Source organism: Ochlerotatus camptorhynchus, unplaced genomic scaffold, assembly GCF_037179485.1.
Source record: "Ochlerotatus camptorhynchus isolate MF236.1 unplaced genomic scaffold, CSIRO-AGI_Acam_v1.1 ptg000329l, whole genome shotgun sequence".
NCBI classification, from domain to species: Eukaryota; Metazoa; Arthropoda; class Insecta; order Diptera; family Culicidae; genus Ochlerotatus; species Ochlerotatus camptorhynchus.
This window is the reverse complement of record NW_027040817.1, coordinates 1,303,014-1,326,035: the sequence shown is the minus strand read 5'-3', so window position 1 is coordinate 1,326,035 and position 23,022 is coordinate 1,303,014. Positions and strand designations below refer to the sequence as shown.

The 23,022-nt window shown below is 39.6% G+C and overlaps 1 pseudogene; it reads left to right on the top strand.

Moving 5' to 3' along the window:
* The first annotated feature begins 11,989 nt into the window (after nt 1-11,989).
* The window catches only part of LOC135708264 (large ribosomal subunit protein eL32-like), a 424,867-nt pseudogene continuing 413,834 nt past the window's right edge, over nt 11,990-23,022 (top strand).

Here is a 23,022-nt window from a genome sequence, read left to right as displayed (position 1 = left end):
TGTCTGTAACAGGGTTGCATAAAATTTGCAGAAGTTTTGTGTGCGACAGGGGGGGGGGGAGGGGCTCCTGAGATAGATGCGAAATTTTAATTGTCAGTAAAAATCCTGTTCGAGCAAAAAAGACCTGCTTTTAACGAATTGAACCTAATTGGAGTTTAAAATGAATCCATTTACGCCGTATACGTTAAAAGCAATTCATAAAAAAAGATAAATTACGATTACACGACAAATGAAGTCTATTTCAAGTTGAGATTAGTTCACTCATATTCAGTTTTGGAAAAATGTCATAAAATCAAATCTCACCAATGCCCAAAATCATGCTTGGTTTTCGTAGACAAAAATCAACAAACAAACATCTGCGGTTGATTTGCAAGCTGTGTTATCGCAGCTCGGAATATCAAGCAGACAAAACTCACGAAACTGTGGTGAGTTGAGTTTAATGATTTTTGCTTTACACCCGAATGCAACCGAAACTTCCATAACGGCTTTCAGCAGTCCCTTCGTGTCTGCCATCAGTGAAGATTAAAAAGAGATAGCAAACTACGCTTTCTGTTTCTAAAAAAACGATGTGCAACGGAATGATTTTTGTGTCGAGTCAACTCTTTGCTTGATTTTTGCAGGCTGTGAATTGTCTCGCAATATCAAAGGAGCTTGTAAAATCAATATCAAGCATGATATTTTGATCCAATATCACGCGTGATATTGAGACTGTATGAGAGCGGAAAAATATTATTTGATTGATGATTTTGCCAACACTACTCATATTCTTGAAAACGTAGTAAACTCATAGACTGAGTAAAACTTTACGAGATTTTACAGGAATTTGTTTTCTTATATGAGCAACATCTCGATGTACATATGAAATTAGTACACGGAAAATTTTTTTCATGTAGTTTCCATTAGGAATACATATTACATTTTCCCAATTATGATATCACATGAAAGTTATGTGAAATTCTAATGAATATTTTCCACTGGATATGTGATTTATTCTTTGAGTGTAGTAGATTTTTCGTCGATTTTTGTCATATTCGAAAAGATTTATGAGGCTCGGGAAGTTTTACTCAGTCTTAAAGTAAACTACGTTTCCTAGAGTTTGGGTAATTTGAACTTTAATTTAAGCCGACCTTATATGCCATGTAGCGTTGAAATCCGTTAGTTACTTAGTACTAGTCCTTTTGCACGCCAGCAGCGGGGGAACGAGCACAGCTTAGTGAGAGATTCAACTTTCTACCACCTAAATATGGAGAAATCGACAATCAAAAGAGCAATTTATAAGCTATACGATTCTAAACACTTTGCGCTCAAAAAGTGTTGATGGATCAGGATCAGGGTCAGTGCTGAGATTTAACATTGTCATTGACAAAATTTCGCACAATATTTACAAAATAATTCATCTTATAGTCACTGACAGACTTGATTCTTAAAAAAACCTTTGGAAAAATATCACTAATTTTTTCGTCAATGACAAAGATTCACCTACTAACAAAAAGTGTTATTTCGTGCATTCTGAGTCCCATTATTGTTATCAAAGTAGTTCAGGACTGTTTAATTTAACGGCTCCATGTAATTGTGTTGCTCAAGTTCTTATTTCGTTACAAATTTAGATAGTAAAAAAATCTACACATGTTCGTTACTGACAGCATTGTCATTGACAATTGACATGGTTTGCCTTGACTGTGACTGTTAGCTCAAATGAGTGACCAAAGTAACTGATCAGGGTTGCTGAAACGATTCAGATAGAAAGAAATATAGAAATAAAGATCATCGATAAATGGAGCGTACTGTACAACGAAGCCAAGTAGTTGAATTGGCGCTAAACGCTAACACTGTTTTAACGATTTTATAAATACAGTTTGAAAATAAGATATATCAAGCAACATATTCATTACATTTTTCAAAATAATTACACACCTGGGAGACAAAAACTTGGCTATTTGCTGATACCAACCTTTTTGCGTTTCTCGTACACCAAGTTGTACCGAAAGGCTTCATATCACTTGAACAACACAATTTCGTTGCAAGAACCGGAGAGACATATGACATATTGCAATACAATGAATGTATGTATGTTAGTTCATATAAGTGTAACTCACTCAATTTTCGCAGAAATGGCTTGACCAATTTTAGTGGAACAAGTTCCAGAAGATGTGTTTTAGATCCCCATAAGTCGCTATTGATTTTTTTTTCTTGATCGGAATTATGGTTACGAAGATATGAACAAAACTGTGAATTCCAGATTCCACTGGGGAATTCTTAAACGATTGATACATCAAAAGCTCATCATGCGACACCTAAATCACATTAGAATTTTACTATAAGATCAATCGTGGACATATTCAGACCCAATGATCACAATGGCCTCTTTCAGATGGGTCCCTCGGGAAGTGGACAGATTTTGACATGCGTCGAAATGCATCGTACGATACCTCAAATCACATGGAACTCAACATAATGATTAGTGCAAGTATTTATTTTGATTTTCCTTAACTTATAGCTTACCCGATCTTTTGAAAAAGTTCGTTATGGGGTTTCCTCTAGGGTTCCCTTTGATTTTTGTCGATTTTTTCCACATTTTTACGATTCTTATTCAGCGGCGATGCACCCGATACCCGAGCAAAGTCGGTTAACAAAATGAAAGCAAATCGATATTAAAGTTTGCAGTTCCTATCATAATGAAAACTCATTTTGATTTCAATTGTCGCGACAGAAGTCTGATATCATTTTGTGCTTTCATTATGCAGTCAAAACTTTTAAAATTAAAGCAACTTAACTTGAAGTTCTGCTGTTAATTTCTTGTTTAACATTTGATTTAAGTTCATCTGTCGTTAAAATAACGATTATTGTTTATTTGTTTTGTTTAATACATTTTAGGTCATTCGTGACTAGCCTGAGGTGACATTTGAGATCAAATCTTTCAGCGTGAGAAGCAGCCATTTGCTAACCATTTACGACAGGCCCGTATTCAGTCAAACATTATGAATGCAAAATCAGTAATCAAATTGATTTCATTGAAAGCAGAATTAGTTTTCCGTTTGATACAACAGTGTCATATGTTGATCTCATTTTTACTGTGTTAATCCGTTAAGTCAACCAAAATGAGATCAAATGGAGTATTCAAAATAAGTTACATCATAACAGCAAATTCTGACTTCAATTTGATCTCTAGCTTTGCTCGGGTAGTGTGTGTACGTTAAACGCCACTAATCTCTATAAAAGTTACAGCTTGTTCGTGTGGTGGATTTGAAAACGCGCGAATTTCTAATGCGTGTTGCAAAATGCATCACACGTGTAATTTGATTAAAGATGTCAAACAGTGTAACCAACTTTTGAATTTTCAGTTGATTAAAAAAGTCTGTTAATATCTGTGAAAAAACTAAAAAGTCTGTAAATGTCGGTGAAAAAAATAAAAACCTGCAAATTCACAGACATGTCTGTAAATCTGGCATCTCTGGTGTGTATAACCAATATCAATTTGATAACGGTGATGCATACATGCGGGGCTTATTGTGAGTGAAAGTAACCTCGGAATGAGCGTGACTCTCAAGACATTCTGTAATGGGTTGCTGGATCTTGAATAGAGTTATCACCTTCTAACTCCCGGACTAAAGCTGTCTACAATGACCATAAATGCGACATTGTAGAGAGAGTTCTTCCATAATAACACTGCCGGCCAGTAGGGGTTAGAGGGAATACACATACACATACATTTTGTTTCCCCAAGTGCATTGTGTCTAGAAAATCATCTCGTACGTGGCCACGGCTGAAAGTCTATCTAATAAAGGAAATTACATCACATGCCACATCACAAACATTAAAATAGGCGATTAAATTTGTCATGGGTGGGGTTCACCAACCAACGAAAATTGAAAATACAAAATATTTCTTGCATTCGCATTCCACTCTGGTTGCTTATTGATTGAAGCTTGGTTTCCAATCATGTGAGACCTTAACTGATACTTGTTCGCTCAAATGGGTGTAAAATTTTAATGAACGTGTTGTGGTACAGAGGTACAGAGGGTTTTCGGTACTTTCCGATCCATTTGCATTTGACATTTCTAGTCCCAAACGAGTATAACATTTGAGGCAATATACTTCGATCAGCCATTTCAACAATAACCAGCCGTAGATCCGTGTTTTTAAGCCCAAAGTATAAACACATCCCCGTTAGCGGATTGTGCCTCAGGTTGAGCTAATTGGAAAATGGAACTGTGGCCAAACGACAACTGTACCGTCGGAGTGGAATGGATTGGCGCCACCAAGTCCTCGAAATAAAATACTTCTCAGCGGGTGTGGCGGCATCCAGTCACCCAGAGCCAAAGCCGGAGAGCGCAACACATTTCCGGTTCGGCGATTTCAAATGGAAAATCACGCGAAAATTTATTTTGCTGAACGCAACCACCAGAAAACTTTTGCATAAAAGAGTAAGAGCACGCTTCGGTGCAATGCAGCCGGCAGAACAAACCAGACACGAACGAGGCTTTCCCAGCAATATAGTCGCCTTTCATCCGTTTCCTGACTTCTCCTGGCAGATTCGGTTTATGGCAAACTTTCCACGGAACCCCTGCTGCTAGGTTGGGAAATATACAGTTTCCTATCATAACAGAATGAAATATAGCCACGTTTTGGTTGCTTTCGTCCCATTTCCATCTCGATACCGTGAATGGCTGTCTGCTTTTTGAAGGATTTCCTCCAATTTAATTGCCGATGAAAGCTTACACCATGATGAACAGCAGTAAACTTATTCTCTCCTCGGAGAGTTTGTCATCGAGAGTCATTCAGAACCCAGCAACAACACAGCAGCAGCTTCAACCCTGCCCTAAAAAGTGAAAAAGGATGTGGTCGTATGAATTGAAATAGCTGCCCCGAAACTTACGGTTCCCTACTGGCGGCGGTGGTGGCTTCATATATCACCATCTGTATCCGAAAGCCACAAATACGGCCGAGTTCCTTTTTTCTCCTGCTACCGGGCCCGGCTTGCCTCTTTGGTTGACTTTTGTGGTTTTAGCATTTAAACAGCACACAGCACTTGTGCAAATCAAGAGACCAAGCCAACACTGGCAGCATCAGCCCCTTTTGGCAACCATCGAAATTTGGATTTTACGGATTTTAGCAAGTGATTTGTACTTTCTTCGTGTAGGTTTTGCGTGTGTTGTGTTGGTGGAATTATAGACTGTTCGAGGAATTATAAGCATACTTCAAACCCAGTTACCAGAAGAACACATGTTTTGAAAATTTATTCTTTTTGTATTCAAGAAATGGAACAGCTATTATGTTTAAGGCCATATTATCATATTATTCACTAAAAATATGCATTTGTACTTAATTCTGCACCGTTCTTTTAAATACATCGACGATAGAGCACAACATGCAGCTCCGGAATCATTTGGCTGTTACTCCCATACCTTGTTTCTTATGCTACGTCTCGTGGTTGCTTCAAGAGTCTCTTTGTTGTTAATCTCACTGCTGGGAGTTACTTGTATTACTTCTTCTTCTTCTTCTTCTTCTTCTTCTTCTTCTTCTTCTTCTTCTTCTTCTTCTTCTTCTTCTTCTTATTCTTCGGGTTGATGAAAATATCGCAGTCATACAAAATTATGATACTGATATTTAAAAAATGGTATGCATTAGTACGATATAAGAATTAAAATATCAAGAGATAATATCTCTAATTTGTTCCTGCAATATCGTTCCAATATTAAATTAAGCAGCTACGGTATCAAATCAATAACAATACATATGGTATTTTGCATGCTAGTTTTTAGTTTTATTTCTTGATATTTTACTTCTTATGCAATGCATATCAACTTAAGATATCAATATTAAATAATCTACCCGGGAACTGTTTTCACCTGCCTTAGTTCTCATCGTAGCCTTTTTTTTTAAATATCAGTTTCCTTTGCAACTTCCTTTAGCATGCAACTTCCTAATGCATTAAGAAAAATTGACACATAGTGCATTAAGGGGGTATTCCCAATCTTTTGCCTTTTTTCGGCCTGTTTTTCAATTAATTTTTTTCAAGGAAAATGAATAGTAATGCGCCTAACTCTTTGGGATTCTTGTTTATTGAACATTAAAGTTTACAAATAAATTTTTTTCGACATAAAAAAAGACATTATTGACGTCACAAAATGGCGGCAAACAGACCCCTGTTCGACGCAAACGCCTGGACTTTTCTCTGGAACGGCTTCATCTGAAACAGATTTCGTGATGAAATTAATAATCTGCATAAGAATCTCTTGAGCTTCTCCCGTTGGCAGCAAAAAATCTTGCAAATTAACAAAATGGCGGCCATATGAAAAAACAGGCGATTTTTAGCCCGCTTTTTTGCAGCTTTAAGGTGCTTCAAACAATGTTAAAGGTTAATATTTTTGGCTGAAAGTGGGAGAAGCTCCAAAGAGTTTAATAAGGAACAAAATGCGCAAAGATTCAAGTCAATATCTCTTATAGTTTCTGAGAAAAATCTTCGCCCGATAAAAAAATGTGGTTTCGAGAAAAACGCGTTTAAAGTTTTGACTTTAGTTAAAACCATTTTGGGGGTTCTTACCATTAGTCAGCTATGCCTGGACACCAAATTCGCTGATCGGAAAACGGCTTGGGGGATGAAAGTATATAGTCTAAAGTACAAAAAAACGTGAAAAAAAAAATTTGATTTTTTGAAAAAAAAGATCGGGAATACCCCCTTAAGGGGTCTAATTGACCCAGATTTCAACTTGCTCTCTAAAAGTTGTTTCGAGACCGATTCTTGAAAACATGGGCTCATTTGAAAGCAACAGGTTCATAATATCTATGTGGATCATGCATGACCTATTGTCATGTAAATAAGGTATTCTATGATCTCCAAATCGTGATGAAGTCCAGATATTTGTTATGCAAGATCAACCCAGACTCAGACAATATGTGCTGCATCGAAATATGTCCAAACCTAAGTGGATCATGCATGACATATTTTTATGGATAACATATGTTCTATGTTCTCCAGATCACCATGGAGTCCGGATAATTTGTTCTACATGTAAAACAGCAGTCTTCATCAATGTCATCCTAACTAAAGACTTATCAAAAATCTAAACCTGAGTTGAGTCTTTAGTGAGAATGACTTCACATTGTAGTTGAAATACGTATCTGTCATGGGTACCAACATTAATTAAGTGGAATTAAATGTAAGATAACCACTGATGAAGACTGCACATTGTAGGCGAAATACGTAGAGTTAAAAGTTAGTAACCTTTGAGGACACATCGACATCTGGCCGTAAACCGGGACCGGTGGACTGAAAAGTGGACCAGAAGATCACCAAGCTTTCAATAAACCTCTGTTCGAGATTTGGGAAAGAAGAAGCCGAAGCGGAGTCACAAACAAGCCGCATCCGTCAAACCGAGGGCTCGGAAGCTATATGGATAGCCTGCTAAGTGGAAACTTGGCGTGTGTTATCAAGGACGATGAAACATCCCAAGTAACAATTTTGATTTTATGAGGGTTCGGTAGAACATGATTTAGACTTGTAGAATGCTATTAAACCTAGATTAAATCTGCAATGTTACTTGAGATACGTCAAATTTGACTTCAATACAAGAGCTTCCGGAAGACAAATACTACACAGTCTGTGGTGGTCAGGAAGTTGACGATGCCGATAAGTCAATTTTTACCGAAAAAAAATGGTAAGAAGGCCATGAAAAAAAAACCATTTGCGACGAAGGAGACGACGAACACTGAAATTTACGTTCAGCAGTGTTTAAATGGGCGTCTGCGGCCCATGATCCGTCAACTTGATAGCCCAGTAGCATTTTGGTCCTATTTAGAATGCATTACTCGAAAGACACGGTAGATTGGTACAAAGCAAACAAAGTGCAATACGTGCCAAAATAGATGAATCCTCCGCATTGCCCGGGGCCCGGTCAATCGAAACTTTTTGGGCCCTTTCCAAAGGGATATTTACGGAATCGCTTTAAGTAAGCGATTTCAATCGAAGAATTTAAAAAAGGCTGCACAAAAGTGGCCAACATTATCGCCAAGGAATCTGTGTTGAAGCTCATGGGCAGCGTCAGATCAAAAGTTCGCTCCTTGGCATACGATTAAAGGAACTGCGGATTATTTTCATCCAATTGCTGGAGAATACTATATAGAACATATATAGGGTTTTTGATCTAATTTCCGTCCTACTAAGCACAACCCGCGCTTTATCTGTCTTTTCTGAACGAGTTTTAACAAAAAATGGAATATTTCTGTCAAAGATGATTTCTAACCAATGGTTCATCCATTCATCCCATTCCCGGCTAACCAGAACTAATATATGCACTTATACCATTGATGTTCGAAAAAGTGTTTTTCTGCTATGGTGTCCCGTTACGAAATGTGTTATATTTACTATATTTAAGACGTTACATCCTAAAATGAATATCATATCAAAAAGTACATTTAGTTGACATAATTTTAAATCTTTTTAATCACTTGGTCACAAGGGTTATTATCGATAGCGGGCTTAAAATGTTAATGAAAGTCGGCTCCTCATGACCTCCCGTTACGTTGGAATGCGTCTTAAGGTAGATAGGGGCAATATGGTCCCCCTAAGAAAAACACATAATAACACATGAAAAACATTCATAAATTTATGATAGCTGTGATCATGCTCATGGTTTGGAATATGTTTGATAATATACAATGTTCAAAATATGGATAAAATATTATAGACTCAATAAATTATTATGTTTGAAAAATTTCAGTTTTTGCTCCGAACAACAACCATACGGGGCAAATTAGCACCCTAGTAAAAGTTAACGTTTTGACAGGTTTCCACTAGAAAATAACATTCAGGAATCGTGTGAAATAGAAACATCAGTTCTTTTAGCAACAGTTACGTGTATTGCTCGCTGTAGAACCAGCGGATCAGTAAAATGTAATATACAGAATGCAATGCTTGTTTTCTTGACTGCATATCTTATAATATTCTAGAGATTTTGAGTCAATGTTACATTTCCATTATTATCTTATACATGTAATTGAATTTTGAAACGGTTTTCAAGGAGATGTATATTAGAAGCATTTTCCACAAGTTTGTAAAAAAATTAGATTGAGATAATAGGTATTATGCCCAAACGAACGGTGGCCCATCTCGCCCCGTATGGTCTTCTTGTCCCTATTCCCCCTATACGTTTTCCATGCAAGCCAAGTGCGTTGGCATAGTGCGAGCATTTTCATTACTATGCTATTCATTGAGAAGTTCCCAGTGAGGGAAGTTCTGTAACCATGAGGCCAGGGAGCACAAGAGTTTCCAATTTCGTGAGCTACGCTGAGAATAGTGCGTCTTTTAGACCGAGATAAATAAACAGAACAAACTTGGGAAACGCCTAAATGTATGTACCTGCTTAGGGGTCATGTATTAAGTATGTCACGTGAATTCAGGAAGAATCAACCCCCCTCCCTCCTGTCGTCACGTTGATCCTATACATTATTTATTAGTTGAAACGCATTTATAAAACCCCTAAAAGAAACTGCATAAATATATATATATATACTAGCTGAGTGTGCCCGGTCTTGCTCGGGATTCAATATTAGCTTGAGTTTATGCGCCGATTAAAAAAAAAGCATGCTATATTGTACGTAGCCCGCCCCCTATTATCTAAGGGGCTACTCCATATGATTATCTCCTTATACCCCCACACTTGCCCCCACATGCCTAATTTGGTTCCATTTGCTTGATTAGTTCTCGAGTAATGCAGACATTTCTGTTTAATTTGTATGGGAGCCCCCCCTTACAGAAGGGGGAGGGGTCTCGAACCATCATAAGAACCTTTCACGGCCCCAAAAACCCCTGTATACAAATTTTCACGCCAATCGGTTCAGTAGTTTCCGAGTCTATAAGGGTCAGACAGACAGACAAACAGACAGATAGACAGACAGAAATTCATTTTTATATATATAGATTGTAACGTGCAAAATATTAAGAATTTTCTATGTGACGAAATCGATTTGTCAAGGCGTATTTGCAGGACCAGCACCTAGTTGCAGTAAGCAAAATGCGTCGAAGTCAAACACCGTGACCCAACATTGGCCAACTACGGGAAGCTGGAGTTTCCCAGCAATACGTGCAGTACATGGAAGTAGCACTGCCAACGGAAGAGCAGCTTGAAGAAGATATACATACGAATGCCACCTGCCACCGTCCCACACTGGGGCAGATCAGTGATTTTCTCGGAAAAAATTAATAACTTTTGAACAAAGCATCCAATCAGAATACTGTCTTCGGTAAAGTTGTTTGAATTAGTTAAGCGCTTCTTTTGAATAAATTAATTAGTTCGCAACTTGGTCGTAGAGATGGCGCGCGAATCTAACTTTTGAATAAAGCATCCTAAACGTATGGTGTTTTCAACAAAGTTTTTTATCTATAAAAATAAAGGAAAGCTTGTACGATGATGTCACATATACAACTTTACCTGGGTAATGCAGCTGATTGAGCTGACGTATACATGGTGGAAAGGGACGGATAATCGTGTAGTAAGCAGAAAGTCAAAAGCAGATGATAGCATCAAAAACATGGCCGCCAGCCAGGCCCCTGGTTCGCTGGCAGCTCATAATAAGTAAACAATCTCAAAATTCAGCACAGCATTTAAAAATGGTGACATGTCAAAAATTTATATAATGTTTTCCATTTTGTGAAACAGTTCATTTCAATGTAAAGGATGTTTTTATCGGTATATATAAAGTGAAATTTAAAAAAATCATCGAATATCATGTCTTCAGTTTTCTGGTATATGTTAGACAATGACACGAGCTAGCAAAAGAGACAAAGTCTAGCTGCCCTTAGCTGCCCTACGAGAATCCCACCCACCTAAAATACAGGCAAAATATCATGTTTTTCGAGAATATTTCACTAAAACCACTATAAATTCCACAAAAAATGCAATGAAAATTTGCACCTAGTTTGTTTTTGTTGGAATAAATGCAGAAACCAGAGCAAACATATGAAAATATACTAAAAGTTAGCAAATAAGAATTTTGGCATCATATTTTTCAATATACCCTATATCTCCGAAACTAAAAATTGTGGAAGTTTTATGTCTTCTGCAACTTTCCTTCATTTTAATAGATAAAAAACTTTGTTGAAAACACCATACGTCTAGGATGCTTTATTCAAAAGTTAGATTCGCACGCCATCTCTACGACCAAGTGGCGAACTAATTAATTTATTCAGAAGAAACGCTTAACTAATTCAAACAACTTAACCGGAGACAGTATTCTGATTGGATGCTTTGTTCAAAAGTTATTAATTTTTTCCGAGAAAATCACTGATCTGCCCCAGTGTGCGACCGCCACAGTGCACAGTGGTCTAAAAGTGCCAAAACCTGCGTTTTTTAGTTTATGCAAAAACGGTCCATTTAAGCCATATAGTGTCTTCAGAGAAGTTTGTGCACTTAAAAAGCCCCTTCTTTTGAGCTTAGTCATTTTATGATTAATCCACCTTGCAGAGAGATGAAAAATTTACTTTTTTTGTTTGTCGAGATGGTGTCTTGAGCAAAGTTGTAGACAATGTTAAAACAAACATTTTTACTGAAGACGTCAACACTCTATCTCTTATGTTTACAGTGAAATGTTTTTTTTTTTGGTAAGGGCCCCTTCAGAAAATCATGTTTTTGCAAATAACTTTTCAGGGAGTAATTTTTTTGACATTCTATGATTTGCATGCGGCCTTCTATGATTTGCATGAAACTTTGCATAATTGTTTGTTATGGTCTATCATTCTCACTTTTCCAAAAATTCGGCCTTTAAAATCTTTTAAACAACTTCAATATGGCGGAGTCGAGACTTTTCGTCAAATCCTAACTCAAAAACGTCAGTCAGTCAATCGAAATGACGTCTGATACTTAGTTGTAGCAAAATAATGTTACTCTTTGGAAAAAAAATACAAAAAAATCATGTAATTATGGGTAAAACATTTACAAAAAAGTGTTTTAAACTTAAATAACAAAAAAAATCCTCTTCTATATTCTTTTTTCAAAATTTCTTTTCGATTGTTCCTTCCATATAGAACGATCAGCCATGTGTTGTACTCTGATCAAATAAGCAAAAATGGCACTGCGTCCAGCCTACAAACCCAAGATCATCAAGAAGCGGACAAAGTAGTTTATCCGCCACCAGTAAGATCGCTATGACAAACTTGCCCCAACTTGCGCAACCCGAAAAGTATTGACAACCGAGTGCGTCGACGCTTCAAGGGCCAGTACCTGATGCCCAACATCGGCTACGGATCGAACAAGCGCACCCGTCATATGCTGCCCAATGGCTTAAAGAAGTTCCTGGTCCACAACGTCCGCGAACTGGAGGTGCTGATTATACAGAACCGTATCTACTGTGCCGAAATTGGACACGCCGTGTCGGTCAAAAAGCGCAAGCTGATCGTCGATCGTGCGAAGCAGCTGGCCATCGCCGTGACGAACCCAAACGGTCGTCTGCGTTCGCAGGAAATCGAGTAAGCTCTGGGTTGGGTTTTACCAAGTGGAGTTTGTATGTTTATTTCTATTGGCGCGTGCAGAGAGGCAGGGTTGTAAGAGCTCTTCTTACACAACAACGGACACATAAACTTCTTTAATAATCGTGGAATATAAGATATATCTAAGTATTTTTCTTTGGAAAGCTTATGAAAAATACTACCTTTTGTGAAAAGGGCAACGTCAATCTATCCAACGGGAAAAACTTAACGAATTTCAAAGTTGATACGTGTTTTGGGATGTACCAATAGCGTACCATAGCGAGGTACGTTAAAAATGAATTACAGATTCGTTAAGTACGCATTTGGTACGTCACATTTCTGTAGAAATCTGGTCGATCGACTTGGTCATTGCTGAAATCGTATGTCTATCCGGCGGGACATGGGTTTTCCGGGAAGCTATTGGTACATTCCAAAACACGAATTAACTTTGAAATTCGTTAAGTTTGTCCCTCTGGATAGATTGATGTAAAAGGTCTAGCTGGATGCTCAAAAATTATCAAAAATCCTTAAACAACATCGCTTGGACACATTTATAAAAAATTGTATTAACAATTTTTTCGCGAATTTTGCACAGAAACCATTTGCTAGACTTCAAAACCCATTTTCTGTGTCACAATATTGGTATATTTTTGAAAGATACTAAACACAATCAAATCTGTGAGTATGCTCGAGACCTGCAACTTCTGTTGTACTTTAACAATCAAATGCTAAGATCTGATTCATTGCCATCTTCTGATTTTATCAACTATTTATTTAATTAGGTGGTTCACTTTTTCACTATTTTTTGTTGATGAATGTCAGACTTTTGGACTAGAATTACATTTCTTTGTCTGCAAATAAATTCGCCTGGTGCGTATTTATATTCTGATCATCGTGGTAACTGAAGCAAGGTGGCAACTGAAATAAAACTCCTCTCCCACCATGGAACATTACGTACTTAATGATTTGACCCTTATCTTTATTTCCGAAGAAGAAAATAACATTTCCATTTGTTTCTCCTACGTACATAATGTAATTGATTCTTTCTTAAGTTCATATTGTAGCATGATATTGTGGCTTCTTAACAAAAAAAATATAGTTTATCTGATTCTTGAAATTATGAGGAACATTGCTTTGTTGCAATTTTCACCAGTGAAATTCGTAGGTCAGCATCAAAAATGCGGGTGTGTCTCGTTAACAACTCGTTTTTAATGAGTCGCTACTACTATTACTCAACAACTCATTAATTACTTGTAGTTAAACTACTGAAAAGAGGAATAAAGGTACTAACTGGAGTACCCCACGAAGTGAGAGCAAAATTTAATTAACAATAATTGATGACGCATCAGAAAGCAAATTATCGTCACTGGCTGGCTTTGTGCCATTTGGATCAATATCGTTCCATCATAATTGCAGTGCAGCTTTTTGCAGCGTTCGCTATTTACCGTCTGCCTAGCATCTCGGTCGCTAAACGCTGCCGCCCAATCCAAATCCGGCGATGCCGTCCGTCACCCTGCAGCCACATGTCGGAGAGCTTACCGAGCAAGGTGCGTACACAGCACACACAGTTGAGGAATCCTACCGACAGAGTTCGAAATGTGGAATGGGGTTGAAATTTATGATCCGGAACGTTCACTGCTGATGGTGACGTTATTAATTCCGTTTGCCTCCGTTAATTCAATCCGCACATAGAGCCGACCGGAATACGCGACGCGCAAACAAGGAAGGATATAATTGAGAGCGTCGAGGGTCACGCTCCTGGATTTGAGGGAATTAATTGGTGGAAATAATGAGCATTTTCTTCGAATCAGCTCGGTTTGCTTCATCCCCGACGTGGTACCATATAGAACAAAATATTATATGAAAGTTTTATCAATTTAAGTCCTATTCAATTTCGCTCGAAGTAGCTACTAAGTAGCTCTAGAATAAATATCACACTTTATATAAATAATGAAATGCGGATGAGGTTAAAACTAATTTGCATAATATTCTAATGAATAAATATAAGCACTTTCAAGTTTCATTCATTTCAACCGCAACGTTTTTCGGAGGAGGGCAATTCCAAAGTGGCGTGGAGCATATTTTTGGCACAGTACAAAATTAGCATCATAACGCCGCTATCTGAAACGAAAAGTCCCTAGTCCCCACTTCTTGTTGCAATTTTTATTTTCCCTTCCAGCACAAATTTGAAATATTCCCTTTAAGAGTAAGATCATAGCACTTGCCGGAGATGATGTCAGTTGCACTACCTACTTCTCAAGTGCCGCTGGGAAAGTTCACCGAATCTGAATTTCAACCGAGCTTGGCGCTCTCATCATCTGCATGGAAAACCGACCCGCAACTAGTAAAGCCGTTCAGTCATGCAGAAAGTGCTCCATCGCGGTACACAAATTAAGCCTGCTGCTGTTGCTGCTGCACTCTTGCAGATTTGTAGGAAAAATTTTCCCCCGTCGCCACTGGGTTGTGGTGGGTGGCGAAAAGTTTCCTTTCCCTCATAATTAATTTTCGTGGAAACATAATTATTACGCTTTCATGTTCTTTCGCTTGTTAAAGTGTTTGTTCGCGGGGTTTTGTTACTCTTTCTCTTTATATTCGGTTATTGCTGAGCAGTTGGATCTTGGGTGTGATATAACCCATGACCATTCTACAGTATGCGTCGTACGAGAAGCTTAATATAGAAAAAAGGCTCTAAATAAGGGTAATAAAAATTGATATTTTCTTATGAATTATCTTCAAATTGGAACTTATGCCTGCTGTCGCAATTGGTATTCTTACTGAGTACTTTCACATTTCTTAAAAGAAAGCTTTCTATGTCTACTATTTCCATCATGACATGCCGAGCTTTTCCTGAAATTACTAGACTTTTTGGCCCAGACATTTTGGAGCTGAACCATGATAAAGCATTTCAATTTTTTGACGCAACATGTACCAACATGTACACACTGTAGAATGCGGCAGTTGATGTTTTACTACTGGTGAAGGGATTTTGGTTCAGCTACACCAAATAAATTACGGTCTAAATATTCAACCTTGTGCTAAAGAGGGTTGATATAATGCCTCGGAAAGGTTCAACCAGCAAGGGTTTGGTATTGTCGTTGCGGGAAATGCTGCGGGTCTAGTTCACAACAGCTTTTTTTAACTGGTCGGCAGAGTTTAAATTTTATATATTAATTAAAATGGAATATGGCAGCGAAAATTAAATGCATGGATAAGCATGGCATGGTTAATTGAGATGGTTTAAACTTCAGTGGAACGTTTAGGCTTTCCTATGATTGTTAACGGCAGCGATGTGATCATAAATAATTATAACAAAATCTTTATCTGATTTTGGCAAAAGCCGGAAGTTTTAGCCCAACTAGGATTTGGGATCCGTTGTGTCTCTTCTCTAGAAGTCGCTGTTATTTATTTCCTGAATTTAATTAAAGATTTTCCATAACTATAAAAGTAATAGTTTACAACAGTTTTAAGAGTTGAACCAATTTGAAAACCAATACGATTGGATGATTTACGTGTCGTGTAACGATCACAATTTGTATGTAATTTAATTGGTTTAATTTGCTTTGAATTAAATTCCTGAGCGTAGGTAGTAGAAAAACACCAACATGTTTGCTGAAATCTTACCTAAGACGGGTCCATTTAATTTATGGATGAGGTAGCAAAGGGACAGCCGCTCAATTAAACGCGTCAAGTTATCTTTCGTGTCTTTAGATTCACGATAGAACACGAAAGGTTTCGGGAAATGATGGACTTCCGGTTCGTCCGAGCTTTACTTTCTTTAACCTAAGGATTCACGGTCTCGGTCATGTCGTCCGTGACTTTCCAACGATCTTGAAGCGTGCGTGTTGTTGTTGTTATGTAATTTAAAGTGATGTCAAGTGTTTACATCAATTAAAGATTTTTGTTCGTTCCCATAACTAGTGTGCGTGTAGAAAATTGTGACAGACTACCGAATTACAGGTTATTTTGATATGCTCAATATGTGCTGTTCATCGTTCGCAGCAACTCACCGTACCCAAGCGCATCAACGTCTCTCCGACGGATGGAATTTCCCCGGCAATTGCCAACTGGCCGGAAGCGGACGGATCCGTTACGAAATCGGTCCGAGGAGACTCAGAGGATCTCCACGTGGACACGGTCTACGCACTAGCTCGTCAAACTACCGGCACAGCAGAGTAACCAACCGCCATCGCAACGGCGTGTGAAACGCCATTGTAAGCGACCTCCATTCATCGGATCGCCATCGACGATCACTAACGGGTGCATCGAACCCGGCGAGAGCGCCACGGTGTGTTTTTTGCTCCCGTTGCGAAAGTTTTCTGAAAAATCGCTATTGTTTTCTCGAGTCCTTCATGTTTTTGTTCCCATTACCGTTTGATCCCAGATGCCCGTAATATGGGTGAAATTAGTGTGTTTCTCTGTCCTTCTATAATGTACACACTAAGAAATAACTAATTTTACAAGTTGCGGAATCCATCTTTGACATTAAGGATGAGATGTAAACTATCATTTCATGTAAAATTAAGAGCTCCGAGATTGAAAAATTCGTTACTTGTCATTACGATTGATTGAGCTGAATTTTTCGTCTGTTATGACTCAATTTTGTGTCAAAATTGACGCTCGTATATGCCAGTATCAGAGCACCTAAATTTACCAGAATATTTCTAAGCGGGTAAAGGCTGACTAAAAATAAATTGGTACGCCCCTCGCGCGCCGCTAGCACGCCTCTAGTGTTGGGAATCGAAAATCTTTAACAGTGGTTTGTTTACACTTCTATAGAGAACAACTGGTGCAAGTTTTATCAAAGTAGTCGATCGCGTTCAGAAATAACGTCAAATAGAACTCGAAAGAAGAAGAAGAAAATTTTGTGCTCAAACACCTGGAAAATCCGGAGTGGTCCGGTTCCAAGCTGGTTAAAGTGCTGAAGATGCCGAAAACAACAGTTTGTTGTGTGCTCAAAACCTACAAAGAAACCCTAAGTGTGGAAAGGAATCAGCGGATCTACGAAAAAACTGGAGCCAGGGATCGTCAGCTGCGCAACAAGGTGTTGAGGTGCGTTAAAGCCAACCTTCTTTCGATCCGAGATGTGGCCAGAAGGTACAACGCCAACTTTCAAACGGTGCGGAACATCCTTGTCAAGGAAGGATACAAGTCATACAAAGGCAGTTAACACCCGAACCGGAACATGAAACAGAATTCCGTGGCCAAAAAGCATGCAAGGCTCTTGTACGACCGTGTTTTGACGAAACACAAGGGCTGCACTTTGATCGATGACGAAACATACGTCAAACTCGATTTTAAGCAGCTTCCCGGTTAAAAGTTTTACATCGCGACTGGACGTGGGGATGTGCCGGGAAGATTCAAGTTCGTTTTTGCCAACAAGTTCGCGAAGAAGGCCATGATTTGGTAAGCAATTTGCAGTTGTGGCCTGAAAACGGAACCATTCGTCACATCCTCGACTATGACATCCCAAGTTTACATCGAAGAATGCCTGTAAAGCGTGTATTGCCATTCATCCGCAAGCATAGGGGCAAAGTCATCTTTTGGCTCCAAGGTGGCTCTGGAGTGCTATGCTGCCAACAAGATCGTTTTGGTCTCCAAGCTAATGAATCCTTAGAATTGCCCGAAATTTCTACCAACTGGGTAATTTCAAAGCAGCGACTTCGACGAAGCGGTGGGGCAGTCAAGAACATCTAGCAAATGCGGGCAAAATAGAAGAAATGCGCTGGTTCCGTGTCCGTTTCCACTGTGCGGGCGCCGAAAGGCTCCATCAAGAGGAAGGTTCGAGATTTCGTCTGAACTGGAGAAATGTAACCATCCAATGCTGTAACTTTGAAGTTTTAATAAAAGTACTGTAAAGCAACCATTAATGGACATTTTATACTTATTTAATCACGAATTATAGATCTTTTTGTGCGTATCAATTTACTTTTTGTGAGTCTTTATGTATGTAGCACTACTACTACTAGCCCCGAGTCAACCGCGGGTAAACGGTTTGCAAAATCCCTTCTTTGATTTGCCTTCCCATCGCACGCACTGTACGGGCACGACGGAGCATGTTTGCATCATCGTCGGCCAGCCGACGACCACCGACACCAAGCTAAGCTAACGCTGATTGGTTCCCATATAAACAGCGTTGCCAGTATTCCAGATTTATCTGGATTTGCCAGATTTTCAGTCTTTTTGCCAGATACACAGACAGTATTCCAGATTCATCTGGATTTGCCAGATTTATAGACAGATCGCGTTCATTTCCAGATTTTTCAAATATGTTTCAGATATTCCCAGATTTTTTAAACATGTTGCTTTAAAAATATCATTGCAATTATTTAACACTCTCATCAAAAAATAAAAAGCCAAACTTACCACTTTAATTATTAAAGGTCATCAACATTGAAATTTTTTTCAACATCGTACATGGAATTGTTACAACATGTTTGCATGTTAAAGGGTTGCAAAATCATGACGATGGAGACATTTTCTAGATTATTGGCTGAATAAAATCTTCAAACTTTAAAAAATATTGGGCTTAGATTTTTGTTCATGTGGAATTCTTTTTAGATTTTTTATATAGGTACATTTTTTTTGAATCCCTGGATTAAGAAAACTCAAAATTTCAATATGAAGGAATTTCCACAATTTTTGAATTTAGAGAAGTAAGTGTGATCACCTCTCTCCCCAGCAGGCGTGGGTTCAATCCCAGTCGGCGCCGCCAAGATGTTCTGAGACATAACATCTCTGATCACGCATTCCTTCGGGGAAGGGAAGTAAAGCTGTTGGTCTCCGGTTCATGAGTTGATGGGTCGATAGGTATGGTCCAGGTGTGGAGCTGCCTACCTGGCGTCGGTAGGATTGGTGCTTAGCACGAAAACAAGATCGACAGAAAACAAATCAAAATTTTTTTTTTAGGAAAATCGAAAACTGTTCAAGATAGAAAACAATAAATTAAGCCTTAGAAAGTTAACAAGACTTATGAAGAAATTTAAAGGCATTTTTTAAGTACCTTTGAATATTGAGCTACCTTAACAAACTGAATAACTTTAGAATTCTGAATTGCCCTCGAATCTCTGGCACGATGCCAGATCCGGCCAAAACAGAGTGTTACTTTCGTGTGACCGGAGGAAGGATAGCAGGCGCTTCTTGAGGCATTCTTCTTTATATATTTGGCCGTTGATGTTTCCGGTCGTTATGTACGGCTTGCTGAATTTACGGCAACCACAGATCGCCTGCCACACTAAGTACTTCTTGGCAAATTTGTCGGCCTTTCTTCTTCCGGAACTTCTCCGGAACATTCAGACTGGACTTTCCGACGAAAATTTGCAGGCCGGGGATCTGCTTGGCGTCCGCTTACGATTACGATTACGTCCATTACGATGCATTTCGGCTGCACCAACTACTCGTGGTATAGCTTCCTGGCGCGGGATTTGGCCACCATGTTCTGTATATCGGTTCGGTTAAGTGTCTTCCTTGCCTTGAAGACATGAAGTCCAACCCGTTTCTTTGTCTGCCGGACGAACGAGACGAAAGAATTGCCGTCTTGGCCGAATCCCAAATCAAAAGGTTTGGATTGCGGGGTCGGTCGTCTTCGCTTTTCTTCCGCCGCCAGGTCGTCGCTGGGTCGTTTGAGTCTCCTTGAACAATCTTACCACATGGTACACGGTCGAATTGTCGATTCCAAACTGTTTCGCGATCCACCTGTGGGACTGGCCTGGATTTTCCACGACCGCTCCATATTTTTTTGTCGAAGCACTTCTTGCTTGGAAGCCATCTCGATAACTACTTTACAGATTGTGACAACACATTTAAACATTACACTCTAAACTAGAACTAAGTGTTGCAGTTTTTCGAGTACAATCTTTATGAAGTAGTAAGAATGGTCACATCTTAAAGGGTGATACGGTCAAAATTTGGTCAAGGGAAAACGCGTGTAAATCGGTGAAATCGTTTATTTAAAAAATCAAATTAAATTTCTTTTTCAAGTTCAATTAGTATAAAATTCAGGAAAAATATTCAGTTAGGCTTCCGCTTTTCCAAATCCGAATTGCCAGGCCTTACGCTTGACCCCTGCCATCAGATTTTGTACAGCCACCTTGTCCACCTTCTTCGCCGCAGAAAGCCAGTTTGCCTTGAACTGCTGCTCGCCCTTAGCAGTTTTTTTTTGATCTTCTTTAGGTTCCGCTTGACAATAACCCAGTATTTCTCAATTGGGCGGAGCTCTGGCGTGTTGGGAGGGTTCTTGTCCTTGGGAACCACCTGCACGTTGTTGGCGGCGTACCACTCCATGGCCTTTTTACCGTAATGGCAAGATGCCAAATCCGGCCAAAACAGTACGGAACAACCGTGTTTCTTCAGGAAAGGCAGCAGACGTTTATTCAAACACTCTTTCACGTAAATTTCTTGGTTGACAGTCCCGGAAGCTATGAAAATGCTGCTTTTCAAGCCACAGGTACAGATGGCTTGCCAATCCAGATATTTCTTTGCGAACTTTGACAGTTTCATGTGCTTGAAAACATCTGCTACCTTTCCCCTTCCTTTTGCCGTATAAAACTCCTGTCCCGGAAGCTGCTTGTAGTCGGCTTTGACGTAGGTTTCGTCGTCCATTACCACGCAGTCAAACTTCGTCAGCATCGTCGTGTACAGCCTCCGGGATCGCGCTTTGGCCGTCGTATTTTGTTTATCATCGCGATTTGGAGTCACTACCTTCTTGTAAGTCGATAGTCCGGCTCGTTTTTTGGCTCGATGCACGGTTGTAGACGATACACCCAGCTTATTTGCGGCATCTCGGAGAGAGAGGTTAGGGTTTCGCTTGAAACTACCGGCAACTCTCTTTGTCGTCTCAGCGGCTTCCGGTTTTCGATTTCCCCCCGATCCAGACTTCCTGGCTGTCGACAAACGTTCCCCAAACACTTTAATTTCATTGGTAACGGTTGATTTGGCAACTTTTAGCGATTTTGCCAACTTTGCGTGCGAGTAGCTCGGATTTTCGCGATGCGCGAGCAAAATTTTGATACGCTGCTCTTCTTGCTTGGACGGCATTTTGACAACTGAAGAGTAAATTCCAAAATCAAAATAGGAGCAACATTCTACACACACACACCTTCAAAATGAGGGGTGTTCAGGTTTTTTAAATGCAAAATTGAAAGAAATACGTCAAGTTGATATTGACCAAATTTTGACCGTATCACCCTTTACCATAGGTGAATTCGACATTCAACATTCGAACAAAAAGAACATTATCAAATAACTATTGTTTTTTTCATTGACCTGCTCCGCATCATCCTGGAGCAGGTCAATGAATTCCAAGGGTTCCTTTATTTGGTATTCAATGACTACGAAAAAGCTTTCGACTGTCTCAATCACGAGAATCTGTGGGGCGCCCTGAGACGCAAGGGAGTCCCGGATAAAATCTTCAACCTCATCGAAGCGCAGTATGAGGCTTTCACGTGCAGAGTTTTGCATAACAGAGTCTTGTCCGACCCTATCCGGGTAGTCGCTGGTGTGAGACAAGGATGTATACTATCACCGCTACTGTTTCTCATCGTAATCGACGAGGTGCAATTGACCGTATACCCAACCGTGGGCTGTTTTGGCAGCCTATCACCATGGAGCATCTCAACGACTTCGATTTGGCTGATGATGTTGCTCTACTAGCACAACGGCGCTCTGATATGAAGAGTAAGCTCAATGACCTAGCCGAACGCTCCTCTGCCGCGTGTCTCATCATCAACGTCAACAAGACCAAATCGTTGGATATCAACACGGGCAACCCTTCCAACTTTACGGTAGCGGGGCAAGCAGTGGAGAAGGTCGAAAGTTTCCAATATCTTGGCAGCCAAATAGCGTCGGACGGCGGGACCAAGAGCGACATAAGTGCACGAATCAAGAAGGCTAGGGCTGCCTTTGCGAGTTTACGAAACGTATGGAGATCCAACCAGATAAGTCTACGCACCAAAATCCGAATTTTCAACTCGAACGTGAAATCTGTGTTGTTATACGCTAGCGAGACGTGGTGTGTATCAGCGGAGAACACTCAAAAGCTGCACGTCTTCATCAATCGATGCCTGCGGTATATAATTCGTGCTTGGTGGCCTCACAACTGGATCTCGAATGCCGAGCTCCATCGTCGATGTCATCAGAAGCCGATAGCAACAGAAATTCGAGAGCGAAAATGGAGGTGGGTCGGCCACACACTTCGACGGGGTGGAAACGAAATCTGCAAGTTGGAATCCGGCAGGACATCGCAGCAGAGGCAGATCCAGGGGTTCATGGCGGCGGAGCCTCAATAAGGAAATTAAGCAAGTCGATAGGAATCTGACCTGGGCCCAGGTCAAGTCAAAAGCGAGCAGCCGCCCAGGATGGAAGTCTTTCACGTTGGCCCTTTGCACCGCTGGTGGTGCACAGGACCCTTAAGTAAGTAAGTAAGTATTGTTTTCAAATTAATTGTTCAGTTCAAAAAGCGTGATATATGTGAAACACTTTTCGTGATAAAACCGAGAGTGATATAAACGGAGTGTGAAAAAAACGAACCGTGATAAAACCAAAACGCTACTGTATTGAGAAAT